This window comes from Schistocerca nitens, chromosome 6 (genome assembly GCF_023898315.1).
Source record: "Schistocerca nitens isolate TAMUIC-IGC-003100 chromosome 6, iqSchNite1.1, whole genome shotgun sequence".
Taxonomy (NCBI): Eukaryota; Metazoa; Arthropoda; class Insecta; order Orthoptera; family Acrididae; genus Schistocerca; species Schistocerca nitens.
The window spans coordinates 393530067-393556598 of NC_064619.1; the positions used below are offsets into that span (position 1 = coordinate 393530067).

Here is a 26532-nt window from a genome sequence, read left to right on the forward strand (position 1 = left end):
GTGAATATATTTATTGTGGAGGTACTGTGAATATCAAATGGCTCTGAGCACTATGGGACTTAACATCTGTGGTCATCAGTCCCCTAGAACTTCGAACTACTTAAACCTAACTAACCTAAGGACACCACACACATCCATGCCTGAGGCAGGATTCGAACCTGCGACCGTAGCAGTCGCGCGGTTCCGGACTGAGCGCCTAGATAATGTGAATATCCAAAGTTACTTCAACAAATGTATGCAAGATGATGTTGCATGAGCTTAGTGATGTGGGCTAGGCATATTCCCGGGTGGGCAGGACATTTATAAATGGACATTTGTCCAAAGCCGTTTTAAATTCCCAAAATCTGGGCATTTATGAAAAAAGTACTTTTTATAAAGTTTTTACTGCTAGAATGTATAATTTACCACTTAAAATAGGAGATGGGATGATACTCCCAAAATTAATAGTTAGCAAATGTTTACACTTAAACCTACATATAGCATTCATTGCTTTATTACTAAGAACAAAATGAAAGAAGATGGAAGTATTTTTTAAAATTATAATTCCAACTTTCTGTACCAAGAGACGGTGCCTGATGCTGACAGCTGCTTATCATTTATGATGTATTTTCCTTTTTAACATACATATATTTGTCTTGACAATAAATGTATTTATAAATATTACAAAAATGCTTTATTGGCAGATGTAGTGACATTTGAGACAGACTATAATTTTCTATTTTGTTCCTTTTTTTATTGTGTAATACCCCAATAACTGACCTCATTAAAGACATAATAAGTTAGGTTTACAGTTGAATTTACTTGCCCTAATAACTCTCCTCTAACTCTCAAGCAGCTTTTTCAATCTGGTTACCCAAACTCTAAAGGAGCAGTGTTGCAAAACACCTTTTCCAATACAAAGTATCAGCTTAAAATATTTTATTAGTGACACTTATTTTGGACATTTTCACTAACTTATAAATGCCCCGGAATTTTACACCACTAGGTAGCTCCGGCTTTTTTTCTGATTAGATGCTTTTGTGCAATGAATACTAATTCTCTTAATGATAAATGCAACAAAATATAATGCCGTATGAAAGCAGTGATTGAAAACAGGCATAGCAGGCAGTTTACTGATATGTTTATCACCAAAATTTGCAATAACCCAAAAAGCATACGTAGCTGAACTCAAACATTTCAGAAGATCATCAACGTGTTTCTTCCAATTCAAATTATCATCAATGTGTTCACCCATAAATTTGGAATAGTCTGCCTTAGTAACAGACTTCCGTTCAAAGTCTATAGTTATTGATGGTGTTATGCCATTTATTGTTTAGAATTGTATATACTACGTTTTCTCAAAATTTAGTGAGAGTTGATTTCTAGAGAACCACTTAATAATTTTCTGAAAGACGTTACATACAATTTTCTCAGCTAATTCTTGTTTATTCGGTGTGATTACTACACTTGTGCTCTCAGCAAAATGAACCAGCTTAGTAACCTCCATGAATGCAGAGTGGCACGTCATTAATACCGAGGACTGAATCCTGTGGGACACTGTTTTTGATACCTCCCTAATTACAGGACTATGCTGATTTTTGCAAACTACTGTAATGTTAATTTCAACCTACTGCATCATTCTTCCAGTTAAACATGAATTAAACCATTTGTGCATTGTCCCACTCATGCCACAATACTTAAGCTCATCTAGAAGAATTTCATGATTCACACAGTAAAGCCCTTGAGAGATCACAAAAAAAAAAATCCCAATGGGTGATGCTCGATTATTCAGAGCATTTGATATTTGATCAGTGAAAGTGTATATAGCATTTTTTTGTCGTAAAGTCTTTCTGAAAACCAAACTGACATTTTGTTAATACTTAATTTTCACAAGTATGTGAAGCTACTCTTGCACATATTACTTTTTCAATAATTTTGAATAAAGCTGTCAGAAGTGAGAATGGGCAGTAGTTGTTAGCAGCAGACCTACCCCCCCTTTTTATGCAGTGGTTTAACAACAGCATATTTCAGTCTGTCCAAAAAAATGTCATATTTCAGTGAGCTACTGCATATGTGGCAGAGAATCCTACTTATTTGTTGGGAACATGCTTTTTGTACTCTGTTGGAAACGCCATCAATTCCATGTGAGCTTTTACTTGAAATGAATTTATTATTTTCCTAATTTCAATAGGAAAGGTGGGTTGAATTACAGTTTTTTTAAAAAATTGTATAGGTGGTGTTGCCTCTTTCATAACAGCTTTGCATTTTCTAATGAACAGCTGGCTACTATTTTCTCTACAACACTTAAAAATGATCATGAAATATATTTTCTGTTTCTGTTTTGCTAAAAAACGTTTCATTGAGAATGAGATTTTCACTCTGCAGTGGAGTGTGTTCTGATATGAAACTTCCTGGCAGATTAAAACTGTGTGCCAGACTGAGATTCGAACTCGGGACCTTTGCCTTTTGTGGGCAAGTGCTCCACCAACTGAGGTACTGGCAGAACTGAAGCTGTGAGAACAGGTCGTGAGTCATCCTTGGGTAGCTCAGTCGGTGGAGCACTTGCCTGTGAAAGGCGAGAGTCCCGAGTTCGAGACTCGGTTCTGCAGAAAGTTTTAATCTGCCAGGAAGTTTCAACTTTTCATTGAGTTGATAGAAATACAGTCTTTCTGTGCTCTCGGTTACTCTGTTTCCTATTTAACAATATTCAAAATTGTTTTAATTTTATTATCAAGAGGTGCTAATCTCAGACATAGTACACATACTTCTGGACTTTTTAATAACTTTTCTTAATACAGCGCAGCAGTTTTTGCAATGTTTTGACTGTTTCTGGATCATAACTCCTTTTAGCTGTAAGATACATTTCCATTTTCTGTTTACAAGATATTCTCATCCCTTTAGTCGGTCACGGCTTTTAGATGGTTTCTTACAATTATGTTTCACTGTTTTCTTAGGGATACTGTTTACAAATATTCTCACAAAGGTATCACGAAATACGTTAAATTTTAAATTAGCACCAGATTCCCTATACACCTCATCCCAGTCTAAATGTTGCAAGATTTCCCTAAAACTTGTAATTGTTAAATAATTAACTGAATGCATTATATTGGAGGGATGTTTCACATTACTGTATGGAGCTTGTCATATACTGTAACTAGCTGTGCATCATTATCAGAAAGACCATTCTTAAAAGGAAAAGTTTTTATTTGATTAAATTTATCTTGGTCTATAGAAAAATTATGTATCAGTGTGCTGCTGTCCTGTACTACCCATGTAGGAAACTCAATAACTGATGTTAAGTAGGAAGAACCAAGTAATACTTCGTCATTTTTTTCTATCAGACTCTTTCAGAATATCTACACTGAAATCCCCACGAACAATAATTTGTTTCCCTCAGACAGCACAACAATGAATACAAGTTTTTACAAAATATCTGAAACTTTTGCAATGGGAACCTATACACAGTTTTAATTAGAAAAGTACCATAATTTAGTATAAGCTTACAGGGACATGCTTCTTTCTGTTGCTCTACATAAAATTTTTTACTTTCTAAATTTTTCACACTACAATAAATTTTAATATATATGGCAATTCCTCCTCTCTTCATATTGTCTCTACTTACATCTGCTGACAGCTTACAGCCACCTACAGTTTACCTTTTCCATATCTGCACTAATATGAAGTTACAAAATGGAGTCATGCGACAGGAAGTTCACTGCACCTCAACACGAGAAGATATTTGACCTGTTTGTTCACATACTTTCATTCTTAATGACTTACAAGTAACAAGGCGAGGTCCCCAGCAGTGGGATCAAATTTTTAAAACCATCTATATAGTGATGTAGGTATCACCCCCTGCAACCCTCCACCCTCAAGGATCCTCGTCTAAAAGTAATTATAGAAAGTAGTGCAATACAGCCTGGTTGTGTATTAACGTTTTCAATTGCTCTCATTTTTACTCCCTAGCATTCTTTCTCAACTTGGAATCTTTGTGCATGTGATTTTAATTATTTTTATTTATCTAGCAGTTGGGGGAGGGGGGGACAGAAGATGAAATAATCTCATTTCTACTGGTACGATCGTGTCAGAAATGTATTTTTTGTTATAAAATGTACATTTTTTGGATAATAATCATCAAAGAAACATTTAAAATACAAATTCTAATTGCACAATGGAAAAATTAACACAGACGAAGATTTAAATGAAAGAGGAGGTCATAAGTAAAACAAAGAAGAATAAATGCAGGGTGATTTCATCCCAAATTGTACAGGTCATGTCATGTCAACTTGTGTTCATGAATTTATCTGGAAAAAATATATATTAGAGGGCTACATCATAAGTATTAAGAAAAAGTATTTTCATTTTATCTTAGTTTTTGTAAATGGTATGGTCCTTTGAAAAATGTATATTTTGTAAGTAACTCTTGAAACAGTAGAGAGAGGGGAAAAACTAATTAACCAAAAGTATTAGAGACCTGGCAGATATTTTGTGTTAAAGCTCCCTCTTCGTGTATTGAAATTTAGTTGAAACCCACACACTTACAAGGCTTCCTTTAACTTACAAATTTAAGACAAAAATACAAAATTTAAGTTGTGAGATCTGAGTTTCTCCTGGCATATATAAATTTCAAATAACTTCCAGGAATTCAACCAGGTCACTGAAAGTGTTACCCGGCTGAATTCCCGAAAGTTATTTGAAAATTTAAATTAATTTCTCCACTTAAATAATTTTTTTACTAATTTGGAAAGTCACAGAATGCTATCTTTTCTTCACATTACCAGATAACACTGACGTAATTATAAACAGTACCTTCTCTGCTCCAGCTATCTGTATTACGTAAATATTTATTACTAAAACTGCAAAAAAATGCATTTTTACGAATTGTTTACTCAAAAACTCCAATCCGAAAACTTCAGAGGATTACACAAAATATTGTTTAGTTAATATATTAGTAGTCAGTGCAAACACTGTGGATAATACTTTTCTGTGTAAAGCGTTAAAAATTTTTCATAGTGTAAAATATGCATGTTGCAACACAGTTTCCAGTGCTCTTCTGTTTATAACAAATGAGTGAGAACTTTCACATAAACCATTCTGCATCAAGTTTTGTGTTTGGTCTGAACTTTTTGTTAGATACAATGTCAGTGAGGAAATACAGTAGTGAAAGAGTGAGGTGTGTAAACAAAAAAAAAAAAAAAAAAAAAAATAAATAAATAAATAAAATAATAATCTGCCAGAGTTATGCAGAAATATCTCGGTGCTCGAGTAACAGTATTATCATCACATCCATTGTGCAGGAATTTCTACACTCACTACAGGAAAAAAATTTACTAACAACCCAACATCGTTCAGATCGCCATCATCCGATTGTGAAACTGAAGAAGATAGTGCACATGTTTATACTGCTAGGTGTGAAGTAGTTGATGTGTTGCATGTTAGCATTTCTACTGTAGCCTCTACTATATTCCTCCCCCCCCCCCCCCTTAAATGTCCAGGAAAGGTAAGAAGCACAAGAAGAAAACAGTATGAAAAAGTGGAAGAAATTGAAACAAGTTTTACACAAGCACCATCTTCAAAAAACTTTGTGAAGTGTATAATGTAAATGCACCTGGTGTAGAACCTGAAGATAGTGATATGTTCATGAAATGTGATGTGCAGTTTCAAAACCTAAATATTGCTATTTCACAGCCATCTATACTGAGAACATACTGTTATTGAAACTGATGCCAGGTAGCTACTCTAAGCAGCAGATACAAAAATATGCACACACTTCCTCACATTACTTGATTTAAAAAGCTTGTAAAATAAAGAATGAGGAGGTATTTGGGCATGCCCAGATTCATACCATGGGCATCCGTAGCAAGATGATATGCTTACTGATCCTCTGGAATATTACCTGAATGATGACAAAAATTGCAGCAGGCAAAGTCCTAACGAGGCTGATGTTATCTCAGTTGTGAAAAATGGTCAAAATGCAAGCCAGTGAAGGAAGTATGCACATGCATTTACTGCACTTATCTGAAACTTGTTAATATCGCCATAAGCAGTGGCACAGGAAAGAAGTACAAAGAGATGGAACTGACGCTTTTGCGTGTATGTCAAGAGCCGCAAGATAAATGTTGGTTGCAGAAGGGTGCAATTTGTCATGTCACTGAAGTGATCACTGTTGAAGCATTACACCTTCAGGATACTGGCAATACTGTAACCTATGCACTGTGAGGCAGAGGAAAGTTGGTGAAGAAGGCAGTAAAGCCAGAGTAGTTTGTTACAGAGGTCAGGCATTGGGTCACGAAAGGAACAGCTCACCATCATATCATGAGGATTCAGAGACAGGCCGTAGCAAAAGTAAAATCAGCCAAATACCAGAATACAGACACATTAGTTGTTCATTTCGACTTTGCTGAGAACTGGTCTTTTGCTTGGCAGACTGTAATTCAAAGTTACCACTAACATACATCACAGGTATCAATATTCACATGTGTTGCTCACTTCCTTGGAACATCACACTATTTTGCTATTGTCAGTGATTATCTCATTCATGACAGTGCACATGCATACCTTGCTGTCAGCATGATGACATAGCATTTAGAGGCCACTCTTTTCCTGAACATGTGTATGTGACGGATGGTGCAGCATCTCATTTTAAAAGCTAATTCAGCTTTATGAGCTTGGTCAATACTGTAGTACAGGAATTAAGACAAGAAAATGCGTATTTTCAGCAACAGGTCGTGGAAGAAGTGCATGTGATGGGATAGGAAGTCTCTGTAAACATCTTACAACAAGATTTAACCTCCAGCATACAGCAGTTGATGTTATAGGAGATGCTACTGGATTTGTACACGACATATCAACATTAGTAACATGAAACTCAATTCTAAATTGGAGTACATTAAGGGAATTCCATTTAAAAAAAGAGAGAAAGAGAGAAGAGTTGTCTGCCATGAAGCCTGTGGTAGGAATTCAATCAATTCACAACTGGGTTGCATCATGGAGCAGCACGTACATTGCGCGAACGGTTCTCCACAAAGTGCAGCCTGTTACTGTGTGTGAAATGCAGAGACCACAGTATACATTATAAGACCTTGTAGTGAGCCACTTCATTTCTTGCATGTATGACAATCAGTGGTGTGTGGGAGAAATAAGTATGTCTCATGAGCTGGAAGATATGACCGTCTCCTTTATGACACCTCACCTCATGGTCGTGCTAATGCTTTCAAGTGGCTATCATCAAAAGATCAGTGTGCAGTTCCCATTTTCCAAGTACTGCTCTTGTTGGATAATCTTAGTCCATGTGCATATTCACCTTGGCTGTAAAAGTTCAATGAGAAACAGTTGAACTCTTTTCAACTGTGCAGTGTTGATTATTACATTGTAGGCAATTTTAATTCATGGAAAGTCATAAAGTAGTAAAATTATGATAGAAGACAATAATAATTTGTGAATAATATCATAAAAAGAAAAATGGGTATAAATATTCTCTATCTCATTTTGGTTACAAAATGCTTTTGAACAAAATTATCAATTGTTTCCCCACTCACTTATACTGCTGTAAAGCAATTATTTTGATCCAGAAGTACCAGTTTTGCATGACATTTACTTAAAATCAGCAATCAATTTGTCCATGAGTTTTTGACCTTGAGAATAGAGCTAAGTCTACCTAAAAAATTTCTCACATTTTGTACAGACATGTATTGCCCACTCTGACGGTAAATTCCCTAAGTATGATGACCAACTAACACACCATGAAATTTTTAGAACATCTAGATGAGGTTTTTGGAGAAAATAATTTCTAAATAACCAAAAAACTTCAGATTCTTTCATCTTTATGTACAAATATTAAGACAGTTTCAGAATTTCATGCATTAATGTCATAGCTGACAGCAGTTCTTCCACTTATTCATTTCTCAAGACAGTTAACATCCATTGACAATTCATATTTTCAAAACATAATTCTGAAATTCACAAAAAGATACAAATTTTCATAGTATATTTAAAAAACAACCAAGCTCAGAAATGTGTACGTTATTGATCATGTCTCATAGTGTGAGAACAAAGTATTTATTAAAATAAAAATAAATTCAGATCTCTATCACTTTTGGTTTCTTTATTACAATTTTTCAATTTTCCCTTTCATTATGACATTTTTCAAATACTCTCATTTAGAGATGTCTGTAGTGTTTTAACAAATCATCAGAAAATAAAAATATTGTAGTTTTGGAGAGCTGTCATGTGGAACTTCACATATATTTTTTCAGCTAACTTTGAAATAGTGATGTGACACATTCATTCTTGACCTGTATGATTTGAGAGTAAATAGCCCTGCAATAACATGAACAAAAAGATTCCAAATAGAAAAAGAATGATACCAAGAAAAATGAGAACAAATGAAAAAGTTAATATGATGGTTAGAATGATGTGACAATGGAAAAGAAATGAGAAAATTACCTTTAAACCAATTAATTCATAAAAAGTAATGATCAAAGTAATTTAGATAAAGATTTTCAAAGTCATTTCAATAATGATTTTAAAATAAAAAATTTCAATGTACCCTTGGAGATTTGAGCTCACAACCTTTTGCATGACAGAACTGTACCTTATCCATTACACCTTGCAACAAGACTGTAAAATGCTACATTTTTAAAGCTGTAGACCATCACATAAAACTCTGAAAATTTTTCATCAATTACTCGTAAACAAGGACCCACCAGATTGAATAGTTGCAGGGTGTGATACCTGAGATCTTAACCTACATCACTGTAAGATGGTTTCAAGAAGTCAACCCCAACACTTGGGACCTCTCCTTATTAGTATACCAGATAGTGACAAAACCATTTTTGTCTGTCTCAGATTTAGGTTATGATCTTAACAATAAAGGAAAAATGTAATTGAGTGAATTATATTTACGATTTACAGTTAACTGCTGATTACACTGCAGTTACATATGATACAGTCATGTGATTCTTCAGTTCCTCTCTGCAAATATTACAAAGGAAAAGTTCTAAGGCAAAAGGCCACATGTTATATCAGACAACAATCTGGCCATTCATCTGAGAGCTTTTCCTTCACTGTACATTCTGTTTCCCCACAAAAAATTCTGCTAGGTATCACAAATAACGTCCTTAGAATGGTCATATGATATGTGAAGTAAAAGACATCAGATTTTTGGATCTAAAGCTACATGGGAAATTGTCAAGGTAGGCACACACTGATTTGATGAAATATTAAAACCATTGCCCTCTGCGAGATTGAATGCTGCCTCTTGGCAATGGGGACAAGTGATGCAGTAAGGAATGCATGTACGTTGAGGAGGGAGAAATGGGGAATCATTTTAGCAATTACATGGGCCACAATTCAACGATTTACGACTCTGACAAAAGGGCATATTGTTATGGCTCAGCAACTGGGAAAGAGCATCTTGGAAATGGTAAAGCTAGTCGACTGTGTGCTACTGTCCTGAACATCTATGGAAGGTGGTGAAGGATGAGAGACCTCAAGTAAGTGACGTGGTGTTGTACAACCATGCGTCGTCAAAGAATGTGGAGGTCCAAGGGTTGCCCACTCTGTAAAAATAGATAGACAGATCTATGTTTGCAGGTCTGATGACAGTGTACAATGCTGGTGCATGCACTAGTGTTTCAGAGAACCATGTTCAGGACACATTCTTGAAACTGGGTCTCTGCAGCAGATAAACCATATGTATTTCCTTTTTTTTACCCGACTTCCATCAACTACAATAGCAGAGGGCAAGGAATCATTGACACTGGACCATGGATTGATGGACATATGTTACATGATCAGAGGGATCACTTATCTTCTTACACCAGATTAATAGTCTAGTCCAGATACACCTTCCACAAGGCGAATGACTACCCAAAACATGCCACACCTCGGATGCAGGCTGGTGGAGGTATTGTTATGCTACAGGAGATATTCACCCAGTCTTCCACTGGACCTGTGTTAGTAACTGAAAGCATCATGACAGTTTTTGACTGTATGAACATTACTGTGAACCACATGCACCCCTCATACTTGATGTCTTCCTATTGGCTACTGTATCTTCCAGCAGGATAAATGTGCATGCCACAGGGCCATAAATAGGGTCTGACTTTCAAAAAACTATTTATTACCTTCAGTTACAAGGTTCAACAACAACAAACACAGGAAGCATCTCTAGCCAAGGATGAAAAAACAGAAACGAAATAACATTTACATACAATTAGTATGGATATAAGTTTCTCCACAGAACATGATAATCACTCAGCATGATTCGTCCTCCCTGATGGGTCACTAGCCTCATTGGTAGAGAAACTTTTTAATTCACCATCTAAATCCCACAACACAAAACTTACATTGGTCTTTGATTCCCAAATCTGATTTTTAGCTGTGGGAACACATCTGGGACACTACTGCATGCCAGCTTCGTGCACACAAACCACCCACTAGCAATTAATGGAAATTGCAAGACCTACGCATAGACATCTGGTGCCATGTATCTCTGACTGATGAGCACCTATCGAATCCTCACCACACAGAATCACTGCTGAGGAACGCCATTGTACCAGACACTATTAGGCAGCTGGCCACACTGTTTTGATTTATCAGTGTACTTGTAGCACATTTGCAGGCGATACCTGCTGTATATTCTAGAAATCATGATTCCAACTATTTGTCATAAGCACTTTCTTCTGTACAGCCACCATGAAGCTCCCATTTCTGGGAACCACTGATCAGAGGGCAATAAACAATATGATATTCCTTGTCATCTTATTCCATATAGACTTCATGGAAGAGTTTTGCCATCCAGCAATTTATTTTCTGCCTATCATTAATGACATTAAGTACTTTTAACTGGCTGCTATTCAATGGCGTTTGTTTGCCTCACATAATTCAGAAGAAAACTTCTATGGGAGGAATTATTTAACTTTTACAAATAATATGGACAGATTAAAAAAATCTACTCGCCAAGCTGCGCAGGAGAAAAAAGGTGAAAGATGTGGAAACACCCATGAACAGCCACAAGCAAGGTGCGGGGTAGGAACAATGTGAGCACATACTTCATATTGTGCAGTGTGTGTTGTTGTTGTTGTGTTGTTTTGGCCTTCAGTCCTGAGACTGGTTAGATGCAGCTCTCCATACTACTCTATCCTGTGCAAGCTTCTTCATCTCCCAGTACTTCCTGCAACCTACATCCTTCTGAATCTAGTGAGTGTTGGTGTCTTTAATATAGGAAGGGTGTGTCTGTACTATAGGTTGCAGGTGTTCAATCGGAGCTTTGAAACCAGCAACTATTGGACAGCCAGGTTGGTTGTGTTTGCAGATTTCAGGAAGAAGGTAAAAGGTGATAACTGTTTGGGTGGGGTAAGAAGTCCTATGAACTGAAGTGCGAATCCTTATGAGGGGCCTTAGTTTAAGGAAGGACTGTAGGTCAGTTTCCATCACATGGATGTGATACTGATGGCAGATGCTGTATGTAGAAGTGCTCATATGAAAGCTTGGTAGATCCCTTGTCTGCCAAGAGGATAACGATCAAGTGTTCAGTTTTTAGAGAATAAAGTGCCCCAAATTCTATCTACCTTTCAGCTAGAATTTCCCCCGTCGCTCCTAAGTGAGCAGTTTTTTTTAAAAAAAATCTATTCATATTACATGTTCAAACATTGACCATTTTCAATGAGAAATTTATGTTTACATCGGGTGTGACATGCACAAGACTTCTGTCATTCTTATCTTGGACATGTCGTTTGTTTTATGGGTGACTCAGGATACTTTTGTTGTTGTTCAACATATTTCATTCTTATCCACTTAACATAATGTTTCCTTCATGTGGCAGAGGAACAATGTACCTATAGGGCCAATCAAAGTGAAATGATCCAACGAAAATTAAGGTGGTTGCTTGGCCAATTTTAAATATTTTTTTATTTGATTACCCTATACTTGAGAATTTCAAAACAGGTTAAAAAAAATTATCTCGCGTTATGGTGGCCTTTTATTTTTGTAAGCTCATGATGGTTTTTCAATTTGGAGGCATTAGCATTAATTTGAATATCTATGCACTGGGTTAGGTTAAAACATTGCAACTGAAATGATTGTTTTTAGAAAAGTCTCCTCTACGACATTGTTTATTACCCAAAATTCAAAAATAACCAGTCAAAATGACCTTCAAAGTTTGGTATTGAAAATTTAGAAAATCCACTTTTTAGACCAAAAACTAACAACCAAGAAGTGATTTACCAATGTTTTTTTCCTCTCTCTAGTTAGATATCATAAATTACTAATTTTATAGAGCAAGAACAATGACACGTTTCCTTAATTTTTATGATTTTTTGACAATCTTTACTTTTTGTAAAGTTTGGGGCTAGTTATCATCGGTGGGACTGAATATAAAATTTTGATTTTTGCATATTTTGTACACCTTTATGATAGCAAAGTACTGTAAAAATTTCACCATTGATATCTGATTGATAACAAAGATACGAATGTTTGAAAATGAGGAAATAATTCATATTGCACTACAACTGAACTTATGGCTGTTGCCTGATTCATGTGTGATGTTGGCTGGATGTAATCAATTACTATTGAAGTTACAGTACTAAATTACATGGGAAAACTCGAAACATTACTGAACTTAACAATTTCATTATCTTGACCAATTTAAAATAAAAATTTTCAATTAACATACTTTGAGATGCATTGCTTCCTAATCCTAGAGGTGATTGTTAAGAACACTTACTTCTTCAGACAGCTTTAGTGATATTCTGTAAGACCTCCCATTAGCTGTGGTGAGTTCAAACACTGAAAGCTTTCTTAATATGTTTCTCATTGGCATACGAACTTTGTCACTCGTAGATTTCCTGAATGGATTTCTTGGGACAGCAGGGTGGTAAAAATGCACAAAACATCATTTTTTCCAAACTTATTCTTTCAACCTGTGCAAGTTGCTGTTGTCCATCACACACATATGCCACTATGTCATACAATGTTAAAGACGGAAGTAATTTTACTGACACAATGAGCCTCATAAATTTCAGTTTATTATGTTACATAGCATCGAACTAAGTTTTCTGTAATGCCAACGAATTTGTGGAATTGCCTTGCCCCTTTTATTGCTGTACAGTTTTCAAATCTGGTTTAAAATGCCATTTTGATATGGAAAATTGCCTCTTCTTTCTTGTTGAGAAAACAGGTGTTGCCCTTAATATTATCCTTGAAAAAGGCATACATGTACTCTATTGTAATAATTAGGTCTGCGGTCTATCTCTGTAGGCTGGCTTTACTCATTTCACGTTTTGTTGTACTTCCTACTCCATCACATGCAACTTTACCATGGCAAGAGGCAAAAACGTGCCATTCGGCCTCCAACCAAAAATATACTTTGCTATTGTAAAGATTTGAAAAATTCTTTTTGTTCTTGTATTGACTGCCACTTCCATCTGAAGAATATATGAACTTCTCAACCTTGAACAACTTTACTTTTATGTAATTTATTGCATACTTTTGAAACACATGGACAGCTGAAATGTTGTCCTCCAAGTAGTCGCTTAGAATACAAATTGAAGAACTGCAAACCTCATTTTTCCCATTTTTGAAGTACAGAAGAAATGGATGCACTGTTGCCTGGTCACTGACCCAGTGGTATCCTCATATTTTATCCTTATCCACAAATGTAAAGTTTTCTGCAAAATCAGCTAGGACTATGCACCCAGTTTCATAAAGATGCGACTTGAGATTTTCTAAGTTATCAATTAAAGATTCAAAGTATTCTTCACAAGATATATTGCAGTAGTGTCGGTTGTGACCCACTGTTTGAAGGTAACATTGTCAAGCATTTCCTCCTCAGATTCCTTAAACAATTCAAGAGCAATTTCTTTACCAGGACATTTATCACACAAACTCATCATGCAGTCATAATTACAAGTATCGCAATCCATAAATCCAATAACTCTTTGCAGCTAACATAACTGAATTTTGCACCCGCAATCATCAGTTTGACATTTTGATGATACAAACATGAGGAGTCAGCCAAAATACACAACTTACAGTGAAGGTCACAAAATTTTGAGCTTCCAATTTTACATTCAGGATGAGCATTTTTGAAAGCTACATTAAGTTCATTTACATCTGACAGCATTAGTCGATTATGCTTTGTTACTTACTCCATTCATAACAACTCTCTTGCTATCTTTGCTACCTCGGCACATTCTGTTTTCATCATCTTCAAAAAAACTGCTGGATCTCTTCAGCTGTTTCTCCACTTATACCTACTCCTTTCTTCCTTCCTAAAACTAGCAGAATGCCTTGCTCTAAGACTAATTTTCATGTTAGTCTAACCAAATGATCAGAATGTTGAACTCATGAACCATTTTTTTCTCTTGACCATGAGTCAGGGAGCAAACTTATAATTTTTACTTTTTCCTCTTTATGAGTCACTGAACACTTACTTTTTAGTTTCTCGATTAAGCTCAAATACTCAGTGTCAGATGGTTCTGGAGATATGTTTCCTTCTTTTTTAGAAATACTGTTGGTATCTGCATTATTAAAGCATGATTCTAAGTCTCTTCTAATTTTGTCTGAAATTCATTGTACCTTGCTTTCAATAGCTCTTTTTCCGATCCTTACTTTTCTTATTTTCAATACAGGAGACACCACTAAATTAGAATTAGAAACATCCAACATCCTAATAGCTTCCTCATTAGGAATATAAATGTCACCATCAAGGTTACATGATTATGGTCTTTGATTAATGATAAATATTCCTGAGTAACAATGTGGGCACAGGGAATATCTAGGAATCACATTAAAATTTCCGAAGACAAATGTTCAAGTCTCATTTCCCTCAAACCTTTAATAATTGGCTTTTTATGAACTTTGAGTGGATCAGAGCATTTAAGAGAGAGAGAGAGAGAGAGAGAGAGAGAGAGAGAGAGAGAGAGAGAGAGAGAGAGAGATTGTACTTCAGAAGATATTTGTTCTCATGATACTCACAAACTGATGATACAAAAGAACCTACTCACAGTAAATTAAACAAAGTTTGTCCATGTCATTACCATGTTACAAGTTTTTTTGAAACTGAACCATGAACTGTTTTGTCACACACTTCACTTACTATCTGTCCAACAGAGTACTGTTCATACATTTTATTGTATTATATTATCTTTCAAACAAAAGCACATAAAACATTCCACACTTTCAATGAAGTATGTACATTCACTCTAACAGAGGTTTCTGAAAAAACTGACTACAATAATACCACACCTAGCAAATGTAACGGAAGTACGCAGTTCACGTATAGGCTTCTCACTTGACTACTTGGCTCCTGGGCAGACTTTTAATTCTGTCCACTGAGCTTCTGTACACACTCGTCTTGAGAACTAAACTCATGCACAAAACTGTAGCCTTCTCAACAACTAAGAAATTTCAGACGTTTCTTATTTCTCTTTTATCATTTTGAACTTTAAATAATGTGCTACTTAAATGAGAATAAACCTAGATGTAAATAGACAATTTTTTAACAAAGAACTCAAGAAAAGCTCTGTTGTTTAACATTTTATTATTTAAAATAAATAATACTAACTAAGGGATGATAGTGTTAATGAAATATAAGTTACAACTAAATTTTGCTACAATGAAACAATAAACCATTTAAATAGGCAACAACCATAACATCAACTGCAGCATAATGTGAATTACTTCCTCATTTTCAAACATTCATATCTTTGTTCACAGTCAAATATCAATGTTGAAATTTTTACAGTACTTTGCTATCATATAAATGTACAAAAATCAAATTTTTACATTCAGTTCCACCAGAGATAAATAGCCCCAAACTTTGCGAAACATAAAGGAAACATTTGTCAGTGTTCTTGCTGCATATAAGGCAGCTAGCTTATGGTATCTAACTAGAGGAAAAACACACACACTGACAGATCAATAACTGGTTGTTATTTCTGGGTCTAAAAAGTGGATTTTCTAAATTTTCAAAACCAAACTTTGAAGGCAAATTTGGCTGGTTATTTTCAAATATAAGGTATTTAGCATAAACCACAATGTTGTTGAGGATACTTTCCTAAAAACAACCATGTCAATTGCAATGTTTCAACTTAACCCGATGCATAGATATTCAATTTAACACTAATGTCTCCAAATCCAAAAACCATCAAGCCCTTATCAAAAACCCACCGTGGTACAACAACAAAGTTAGGAAACTACTGCGAAAGCAAAGAGAGCTTCACTCGTTTAAACGCAGCCAAAACCTCTCAGACAAACAGAAGCTAAGCGATGTCAAAGTTAGCGTAAGGAGGGCTATGCGAGAAGCGTTCAGTGAATTCGAAAGTAAAATTCTATGTACAGACTTGACAGAAAATCCTAGGAAGTTCTGGTCTTATGTTAAATCAGTAAGTGGCTCGAAACAGCATATCCAGACACTCCGGGATGATGATGGCATTGAAACAGAGGACGACAGGCGTAAAGCTGAAATACTAAACACCTTTTTCCAAAGCTGTTTCACAGAGGAAGACCGCACTGCAGTTCCTTCTCTAAATCCTCGCACAAACGAAAAAATGGCTGACATCGAAATAAGTGTCCAAGGAATAGAAAAGCAACTGAAATCACTCAACAGAGGAAAGTCCACTGGACCTGACGGGATACCAATTCGATTCTACACAGAGTACGCGAAAGAACTTGCCCCCTTCTAACAGCCGTGTACCGCAAGTCTCTAGAGGAACGGAGGGTTCCAAATGATTGGAAAAGAGCACAGGTAGTCCCAGTCTTCAAGAAGGGTCGTCGAGCAGATGCGCAAAACTATAGACCTATATCTCTGACGTCGATCTGTTGTAGAATTTTAGAACATGTTTTTTGCTCGAGTATCATGTCGTTTTTGGAAACCCAGAATCTACTATGTAGGAATCAACATGGATTCCGGAAACAGCGATCGTGTGAGACCCACCTCGCTTTATTTGTTCATGAGACCCAGAAAATATTAGATACAGGCTCCCAGGTAGATGCTATTTTTATTGACTTCCGGAAGGCGTTCGATACAGTTCCGCACTGTCGCCTGATGAACAAAGTAAGAGCCTACGGAATATCAGACCAGCTGTGTGGCTGGATTGAAGAGTTTTTAGCAAACAGAACACAGCATGTTGTTATCAATGGAGAGACATCTACAGACGTTAAGGTAACCTCTGGCGTGCCACAGGGGAGTGTTATGGGACCATTGCTTTTCACAATATATATAAATGACCTAGTAGATAGTGTCGGAAGTTCTATGCGGCTTTTCGCGGATGATGCTGTAGTATACAGAGAAGTTGTAGCATTAGAAAATTGTAGCGAAATGCAGGAAGATCTGCAGCCGATAGGCACTTGGTGCAGGGAGTGGCAACTGACAAATGTAATGTATTGCGAATACATAGAAAGAAGGATCCTTTATTGTATGATTATATGATAGCGGAACAAAAACTGGTAGCAGTTACTTCTGTAAAATATCTGGGAGTATGTGTGCGGAACGATTTGAAGTGGAATGATCATATAAAATTAATTGTTGGTAAGGCAGGTGCCAGGTTGAGATTCATTGGGAGAGTGCTTAGAAAATGTAGTCCATCAACAAAGGAGGTGGCTTACAAAACACTCGTTCGACCTATACTTGATTATTGCTCATCAGTGTGGGATCCGTACCAGATCGGGTTGACGGAGGAGATAGAGAAGATCCAAAGAAGAGCGGCGCGTTTCGTCACAGGGTTATTTGGTAACCGTGATAGCGTTACGGAGATGTTTAGCAAACTCAAGTGGCAGACTCTGCAAGAGAGGCGCTCTGCATCGCGGTGTAGCTTGCTCGCCAGGTTTCGAGAGGGTGCGTTTCTGGATGAGGTATCGAGTATATTGCTTCCCCCTACTTATACCTCCCGAGGAGATCACGAATGTAAAATTAGAGAGATTAGAGCGCGCACGGAGGCTTTCAGACAGTCGTGGCTTGCGAAGTATGAATGTAGATGTAGATGTAGAACTGTGAAAGAATTTTTTTTTTAAAAACTGTTTCGAACTTTTCAATTACAGTGTATTCACATATAAAAAAAATCAAAATATTTTCAAAAGGTCAAGAAACACTCATTGTATCACTTCATATGCATTGACCCTATAGTATTAAAAATACAAAGAAATATACAACTATAAGTGGCCCAGTTCTTCAGATGTGAGCAACTGTACAAAGACAGACAGAGCTTCCATCATTACCGAAAACACAGAAATACAAATAAAAAAAACTACTCCAGCAACTGGGGGCACAGTCCATACCAATTCAAGCAGGCTAAGAAAAAATCTTACCTTCACAGTCTCAGATGTTACTGAATTTAGCATGTGTTAAAATGAAGGAATAAGTAAGGAACACGTAATTTTTTTATTTTTTATTTTTTTGTTGTTGTTTTGTTTTCTCCAAACAAAATTTCTGCTCCGAGATACAGCCTCCGCAGATGAGACTGTGCATACCATTTTGAAGATGCAAATTTTGGAAAAAATTATAAAATGCCGTATCTCTGGACCAGTTCTAGATATTTTGTTGGTTTTTTAATTGAAAGATAAGTTAATTGCTTTATGATTGCCATGAAATCTTCCTTTTGGACTTATAAGTCAAAGTTCTTTTACTATAGCATTCTGAACATTTTAAAATAATGTACAGAAACAATTTTTTTTAAAATAAAGCCAATCTATAAAATTTTGATTTTTTTTTCCTGTTGATTAGTACCATATAGTTCTACATTCCCTGAGAAAGAGAGCTTCCACTTTTAGGTTGAAGAGGTTTTATAAACAACTGAAATTTTTGCCATACATAAAACCTGTTTTATTACCACTTTATCGCGTAACAGGCTCACAAAAAGTCAAAACCTATCCTTGTTTAATATAATTTTAATTTTGGAAAAAAACGAGTATCAGATTCATTTTTCAAGCATTTTAAATGTTCCAAAATGTATGTGAAAGGTCCAAAGACTTTAAAAGGTTTCAATTTATACAACTTCTGTGCACTCTGTTTTGTACTGAAATTGGCCAGTCAATGAACTAAAAATGCCTTCCACTGCTGAGTTATGCCTTCCTGTTGAACCAATAGGAACTGGAGTGCTTACAATCTTCAAAACATTGTGAATGGGAAGTGAGCACTGATGGCGTTGTTGCTGGCCTTCAGCTGGAAACCTATATCCAGCAGCTTGTCCATCTTTGCAATCTACCAGTCATAGTCACACACACGCCACAAATATCCCCCTTCTCAGGTTGTGAATCTGAATATTATCCTGCCGTTTCTGAGATGTTGGCCGAATGAATGAAATTTCTTCTTTCTTACTCTTTAAAGTGCTTGCAATACAATTTCGCCCATCACTTTGAGTCCAAAAATGTGTCTTCTAAATTCCTTTCGCAGGAGTAGTTTGTTTGGACCATTCTTCTTTTTTCTGCTCACAGAATTCTCAGATTTCCTCTTTGGACAAAAGAACGAGGGCTGTGGATGTGTAAGATTTCACAACTCTTGTAAAATTCTCAGCATTCTGAGTCACGGCTGTATTTGGTCTGGAATAATTACATTTTGTAGCATGGTACTTCAGCCAGGCCTCCTACACCATCACAAGGCCCCTTCCCGTGACCAGCAGCACTGTATACCCAGTCAGTTGGAACAAGCGACTTACTCAATTCAAACATCTGGTAACAGGTTTTAAAATGTCTAGGAGCACCATCAGAAATAATGATGATGATCTCTGCCCCCGTTTGCAGCTGAAGAATTTTGTGCATTGCTAGCAAAGCATGTGCTGAGTCATGTCCTGTGTCCTCACTTATAACAGCAACACTTGTTGTCTTGTTTTGAAAATATGTCACTCTCATAAAAAATTGAAACCTGATCATTACTCCAATGATACCATTGTACTTCTTATGGGAGAATTACAGACCAGTTCTCAGCAAAATCACAGTGAAGCACTAAACATAGTTCTTCAGCCTGTACACACCCTTTCATGTCTGCAATGTGTTGTTGCAATTTCTTCAGATGCTGGTGTGTTACTGCTTTCATTAACCATTTACCAAGTTCATCAATGCAACTGTCAAAGCACACAGTTTTCTTAATTTGTTTATTTTCCTTCCACGTTACATATGTAATTTCTGCAGAGTTATCTGCTAGATATTCCATGCCAACTGTCTGTAAAGACAGTCCTCTCTTTCCAGTGTAGTCACCACATTCTTGAAATAAACAAGTCTCTCGCTTTACGTCGCAGACTACAAATGATTTCACATGCCCAACCAAGATGTCACGTGCTCCAGTAAGTTCTTCAAAGTTACCACACTAAGTTCAAAATTCGCGTACTACACACAGACAGACATCTCAAGGTGGGTGTGGAACTATTCACTTGGGTCATAGTGCACAAAACTTTGATCTTTGAATATGTGAAGCTGTATAGTTGCTCTTATAAATTGCAAAAGTTCCTTTAATACTGCGAGTCATGTACCTCTTCACTTTCACAACTTTTTGACCTTCAACTGTTTCAGTTATAGTGTCTTTTTTTGTTGGCACTCTGGTGAAAACAGTCCCATTTATCTTCCAGATAAAATGAATGCACTATTTGAACTTGAGCTGCTTCTACAGGATTATCATAACAGGAGTCTGGTCTCCCAAAGACTCCTTTCACAGACCTCACATTTCTTGATTTGTCTACCAGTACTTTGATACTGATGGAACGTGGTTCAAAATTGTTTTCTTTCAAAATGTCTCTGGAATAATAGTTAGAACCTGCACCTTGTCACTGTAGGATGCACAATATTCAACAGCTGAATTGATATTTGTGAAAAATTCCTGGCAAGAGGTGCAAGAGTGCTTTGGTTCATTTTCTTCTGAAAATGAAATTTCTGCTTTGAAGAGTGTTGTCAGTTTTGCTGGTATTCACATCCACAGCTTTAGTAATCTCTCTGCACTTTTGTTGATGCATAGAGCTTATGACTCATCTTCACTGACCACAGTTGCTTAACAGAACTAAAACCTGCCTCTGTAATTGACTGATTCAGGATATTTAATTCTTCCTCTATAGATGCAAAATCTGCATCATTTGCACCATGGGAAGGCTTCACCTTGTTCTGATACTATCATTGTTGTTATCCTGTCAAAACATTTAGAACACAAAAAGTCGTCACTGAATACATCTTCACTGTGAAACAGAGTCTTCACATGACAACACTTATTCCCAACCTGAACAAAGTCTGTTTTTGTTGTTTGTCTTACATATCACTCTTTTATGAATATGCAAATAGTCAGCACACTTCACTCTCCTGTGGCCCCAGTCAGAAGACATTTCAAACAGTCCTTTTCACAAAACACACTGCAACTGTGTAAACAGGCAAATTACTCATGAAAGCACAGAACTCACTGAACGTCTCAGATTTCTTAGAAGCCTCTTCAGCAAACAAATTAGCACTGAACAACTACAATACAGACACCTGTAATAAACATCCACAGCAAAGAAACTGACAAGAATCTATAACGAAGTGTAAGAAATATCTGAAACAATGAAATTAGTAAGAAACAACATCAGTGAAGACATACGTTACCCATTTTTTTTTTTTTTAAATTTAGAACTAAAACCTGTCTGACTTAAAAGTAGGAACTCTCCTTTACAGATAATATAGTACTACATTTCTGAAAATAATCTGTAAATTATAAAAATCAAAAGGTAACAGTAAAAGAACTTTGACAGATATATCCAAAAAGAGGATACCATTGTAATCATAAAGCAATTATCTTTCAAATTAAAAAACCCTCTCACAAAATATCTGCAACTCCTACAGAGATATAGCATTTTAAAATTTTTTCCAAAATTCGCATCTTCAAAATGGTGTTCGTAGTGTCATCTTCGGAGGACTGTATCTCGGGCCAGGAATTTTTTTGGAGAAAACAAAAAAATATGTGTTTCTTTCTTATTGCTGAATTTTAACATATGCTAAATTCAATAACATTCACAACTATGGAAGTCACCCCCCTGCCTGAAGTGATACGGATTATCCCTGGGGATCAATTTTATGTATCTTTCAGCTGACAAAACACACCCATGTTAATGTGTGAAATGTCCTTTAGTCACGGATACAATATCTTTTGGAAATGCTTGTGTAAGTACACAGAAGCACATATAAAACCACTTCCAGGTAAGATGTTTTTCAGAAACAATAAAGTTCCGAAGTTTCGTTTGTTCCTAAGAAAGCTGACAGCATGCTTTTCAGAGACAGACTGCCATCCTTCTTCTAAAAACAGTGCACAATATGTTGATCACTGTATCAATGTTTGTTGTGTACTTCCTGTATAGCAGAGAGAGAGAGAGAGAGAGAGAGAGAGAGAGAGAGAGAGAGAGAGAGAGAGAGAGGGGGGGGGGGGGAGACTTACTGATGAATTTATTGCAAGTGAACCATCTTTACACATGGGTACCACTGTTGTTGCACATTCTGCTGCCAAAGTAGTGTGCTCTCTATATTATACACTTAGAAATCATAGGATACATCATTCCAATAAAATATCTGAAACAGAGCACCTGCTTTTTTTAAGCACAGATTGGACCAAAAAATGAAATACATGACCCGAGTATCATATGCCAGATATAGTCTGCATACTCACACCACAACAATGACTTTTCCTTAAAAAAATAAATAAATGAAAAAAAAGTCATACAAGTGCAGAAAGGAATAGACTATATAAATCTGATAACTCCTCAAATTCCACAGAAGAATTTCTATTATTTTAATGCGTAAAAGATGGTGGGTAGGAATGATAGCTCACACCTGTAAATCTTTTTTTATTTGTGTAAAAAAGTGAAACTTTCTGCCACCGCTAACTGGGTAACAGTGGTACAAAGCAACAATGATGCATAAGTACAGAAGCAATGAATCCTTTAGGTACATTGTTAAGAAGTTAGAACCACCATAATTTCTGCTTGTCGGAGAACAGGACAGATTGATAATAGCAAATCTGGCAACCAAAATGTGCAGTATAAAGCTTTGTTTCATGATGTAGCTAAGCTGTGTGACATTTGGAAATTGTGTTCTGTTGCCTGGGGAGCTTTAAGTGAGTGATGTTAGTGATGCATTAGACTTAGTGCTTATGTCACTTTGGATTTTTTTCCCCTTCTTGTTAGTGTGTTATTGGCTACTCATTTGATTTCCGTTTTTGAATTGTTAGTTCTCTGTATTGTTAATGTTTGAAAACGATCTCGTTTCTAGTTTGTTGCTAGTTATGGATACTACTATGAAATTTATGAGTTATTCTTTAGCTGACACTGTGGGTGGCAGCATGCCTATTACAACTAAATTTCTGCACTTATTATAGCCTTTGAGGTTGAATACTTAAAAGTCTCAACAGAGCAATGAATTAATAAAACTGACCAAAGTTGTTGTGCCCACTTATGAATGTTATTTTTGTTTTATTATATATTTATTTGGGTACTGTGTTAGGGACAGGTAATAGCTGGGGGGGGGGGGGGGGAGGGGGCGCTTCAATTAGAAAGAAATGAGTTTCATTAATGACATTTTTTTAGTGCACACAATTTCTTTTGAGATGTAAGGCTTTGAAATGGTTTCTTATAATTTTTTGGAGTGGGTTATTTGTTGAAGTTCAGAATTATTACTTTATTTTGGTGAGTATCATTGCTTTTGTTGTTATTTTGGTTCAGTTAGGTTTTAGATATTAGCTGGATCTTCAAATTGTGTTCACACACACTTTTTTTTTTTGTTACAGTGGAAATTGGTTGAGCTATACAGATCAAGAGAAATTTTCAATACCAGATTTTTTGGGACTTTGCTACCTGTCAGTTTTTTGCGCAAGTGATTGTTTTGCTATATGCTTACTACAAGGAGTGTCATTTTGTTCATTTGCCCCTGACCAAAAACCCTTAATTCCGAGAAGCTGTCCCATTAGAATGACATCCTTTGTTGAATTAACTGCACATAAATGATGCAATACTGTTTTTCTTCGTGTTTTTATTGTTTGATGTCATGGTCATCATGCTGTGCAAGTGCAAATTGGTGGTGTCCATTGTTGATGTCAGGGGTCAAAGCTGACAGCTGGTATTGCATCAGTATTCCCTATTCATATGAGGAAACTACTACACAGCATGTGGAATTCCAAAAGCTTCTGTTACAATAAACAGTGGAACAGTGAGAATACCCATGTCTACAAAGTTTAAACTCCTTATGAATTTTTTATGAATGCCAACTTACACAAATTTTACACCAGGCCTAATGATGTACAATAATCATTTCATATTACTCAGCTGGGCCATACAACTAAATAGAAACAAATTTCAAGTTTTATTAAACTTTAAATCCTTCTGTGCCATTATCTTGCCTACTGGCTGGAACTTAAATTGGCTGGTTGGTGGGAAAAATTTTGCGTTTTATTTAAAATCCTTTATCACAGGAATTAAGTATACAAACATACCAGAAGTTTCAAAGTGCAATGAATAAGATTGAGATCTGTGTGGTTTACTTTGAAATAATCTTCTAACTGTCCTATATCAGAGTTCTTTTATAGCTATTTTCTGTAAGCAGAATTCTTAAATGCCTTGCAAAATGAGGTATTTACTTACTAGCTATGTGTCCATGTGAAAATGAAGCTTTGCATATGTTTTGAATCTTTCTATTTTGAAAACAAATCTGAAGTACAGGATTTGTTTCTTTCACACTTTAAGACTCTGCACATTATTTTGAAATGTGCTTCTTTTGGTCCAATATATTTCTCTTTGTGAGCTTACTGGTTCAAGTTGATTTTTGTGCTGATGACCTTATATCATGCTACCAAATGAAATAATAGCAGCAGCATGTGAGTGTGTATAACAAATTGTCTACAGATTACATTCAGTCAAGGTAAAAAAAGGTGCAATTTGTACATTTTGACACGTTCTCACTACTAACAGGAATCAAGTAGCCCTGCATATTATACTACTTACTTACATGAAAATGAACTTTAAGATCATACACAGGAATATTCACCAACCTTCAGAGAAGGTGTTTAAAAGCAGATATTTAGCGAAACACACAAACACCATGCCTAGTTAAGCACTCTAATATATCAAACCAACAATTGGATTAATGAAAGCTTCGCATTTATGAGGATTGTAGGTTAAACTGAATGGAATTAAATTTTTTCACAAATACGGTAAAAGCTTTGCAGGAGTAGCTTTTTCTGCCTATTGGTCGAATTCTTGATAAGATGAAAAGCAGCAACCTAATAATTATTAACATTTTTTAAGCACAAGCTTAGTAAAAACAAATGGAATAATAATAAAGCAACCATCAAATCACACCCCTCTTGCCATTCTCTCAGCTGAGAAATAGTCCAGCCAGTCATAACTAGAGCTACAGTTAAATATGGAAGCCAAAGTATGGTATTATTCACATACATAAAACAATGCCAGAGTTGAATGACCATTGACAGGATCAACTGCAGTTCAAAAAAATTGTCAAACAGCTCTTATCTGTGGCATCAAAGCCAGGTGTACATGTCAGTCTCTGCACACACATTAACAATAATAACAGAACACGTACTCATTTACCATATAATTAAGGTGTTAAGCAGTTGGCAGGTTCCAGCCATCGGCATCCCTTTTCTCCATCCCTGTCATACACAAATTTGCTAGTTTGTTCCCTTTGAAGAAACTCTGGAACTATTTCTATCTTTGTTTTGACCACTTAACACCCAAACCATATGGTGAGTGGTTATTCATACCATTATTCTTTCAGGCAAAAAATGTATAGTACTACATTACACACTAAGTTGCACCAAAGATTGTTTTAAATTCAATTTCCTGACTAGTTCTACAGCTCCATAGCTATTTACCATCCTAGTTATGTACACAAATCCGTGTGAGACTGAACATATTATTTCTGCAGCACAGAAAAAGAGAACAGTTGTGGCCTTCAGTGCATGAACCTCGATTGGTTACAATAACAACTGAAATCTACATAATGACCACTGTGGATTTAACTCTTTTCTTTAAAAATTGGTATCCACTATTTTATGTTATCTTTAAGACTTTATTTTCTAACACATATTGACAAATGGCAATACAAGCTGCTACTTGACAATCGCAGCAATAACGATAAATTCATCCTATCCTACGGACACGTTTTAAACACTACAGATCTATTGCTTATGAGCTCGACTGTACATTATATTAAATATTCTCAGGGAAACTAAACGTGTAAGCCGCAGTAATGGATTTTCAAAGTATTACCAAGAGAATCACAACAATTGCCATATCTGATGACGATAATTACATTAATCTAAGTCATAAATACAATACTAAAAATTTCAGATGTACCAGCAAACACTTTCAGCAATGCCTAAGAAGCGTTCGTGCGACAACGTTGTCACAATATTTAACGAATTTCATGTTGTTTTGCCGCGACGGTCAGCCAATCACACACAAAAACAATTGCACAGAAAATGAACAAAAAACAACGAAACATGAAACGAAATTTGAAATGAAAACATAAATATAAGAAACATGACATTTCAAATTCAAATGTTCAAAATCGTTGTATGCGCCATCGCTACTTCAC

The 26532-nt window shown here is 36.0% G+C and overlaps 1 protein-coding gene across 4 annotated transcripts in view; it reads right to left on the reverse strand.

Moving 5' to 3' along the window:
* The window catches only part of LOC126263191 (E3 SUMO-protein ligase PIAS3), a 266664-nt gene that overhangs the window by 239620 nt on the left and 512 nt on the right, over window positions 1–26532 (reverse strand). The window lies entirely within an intron of this gene.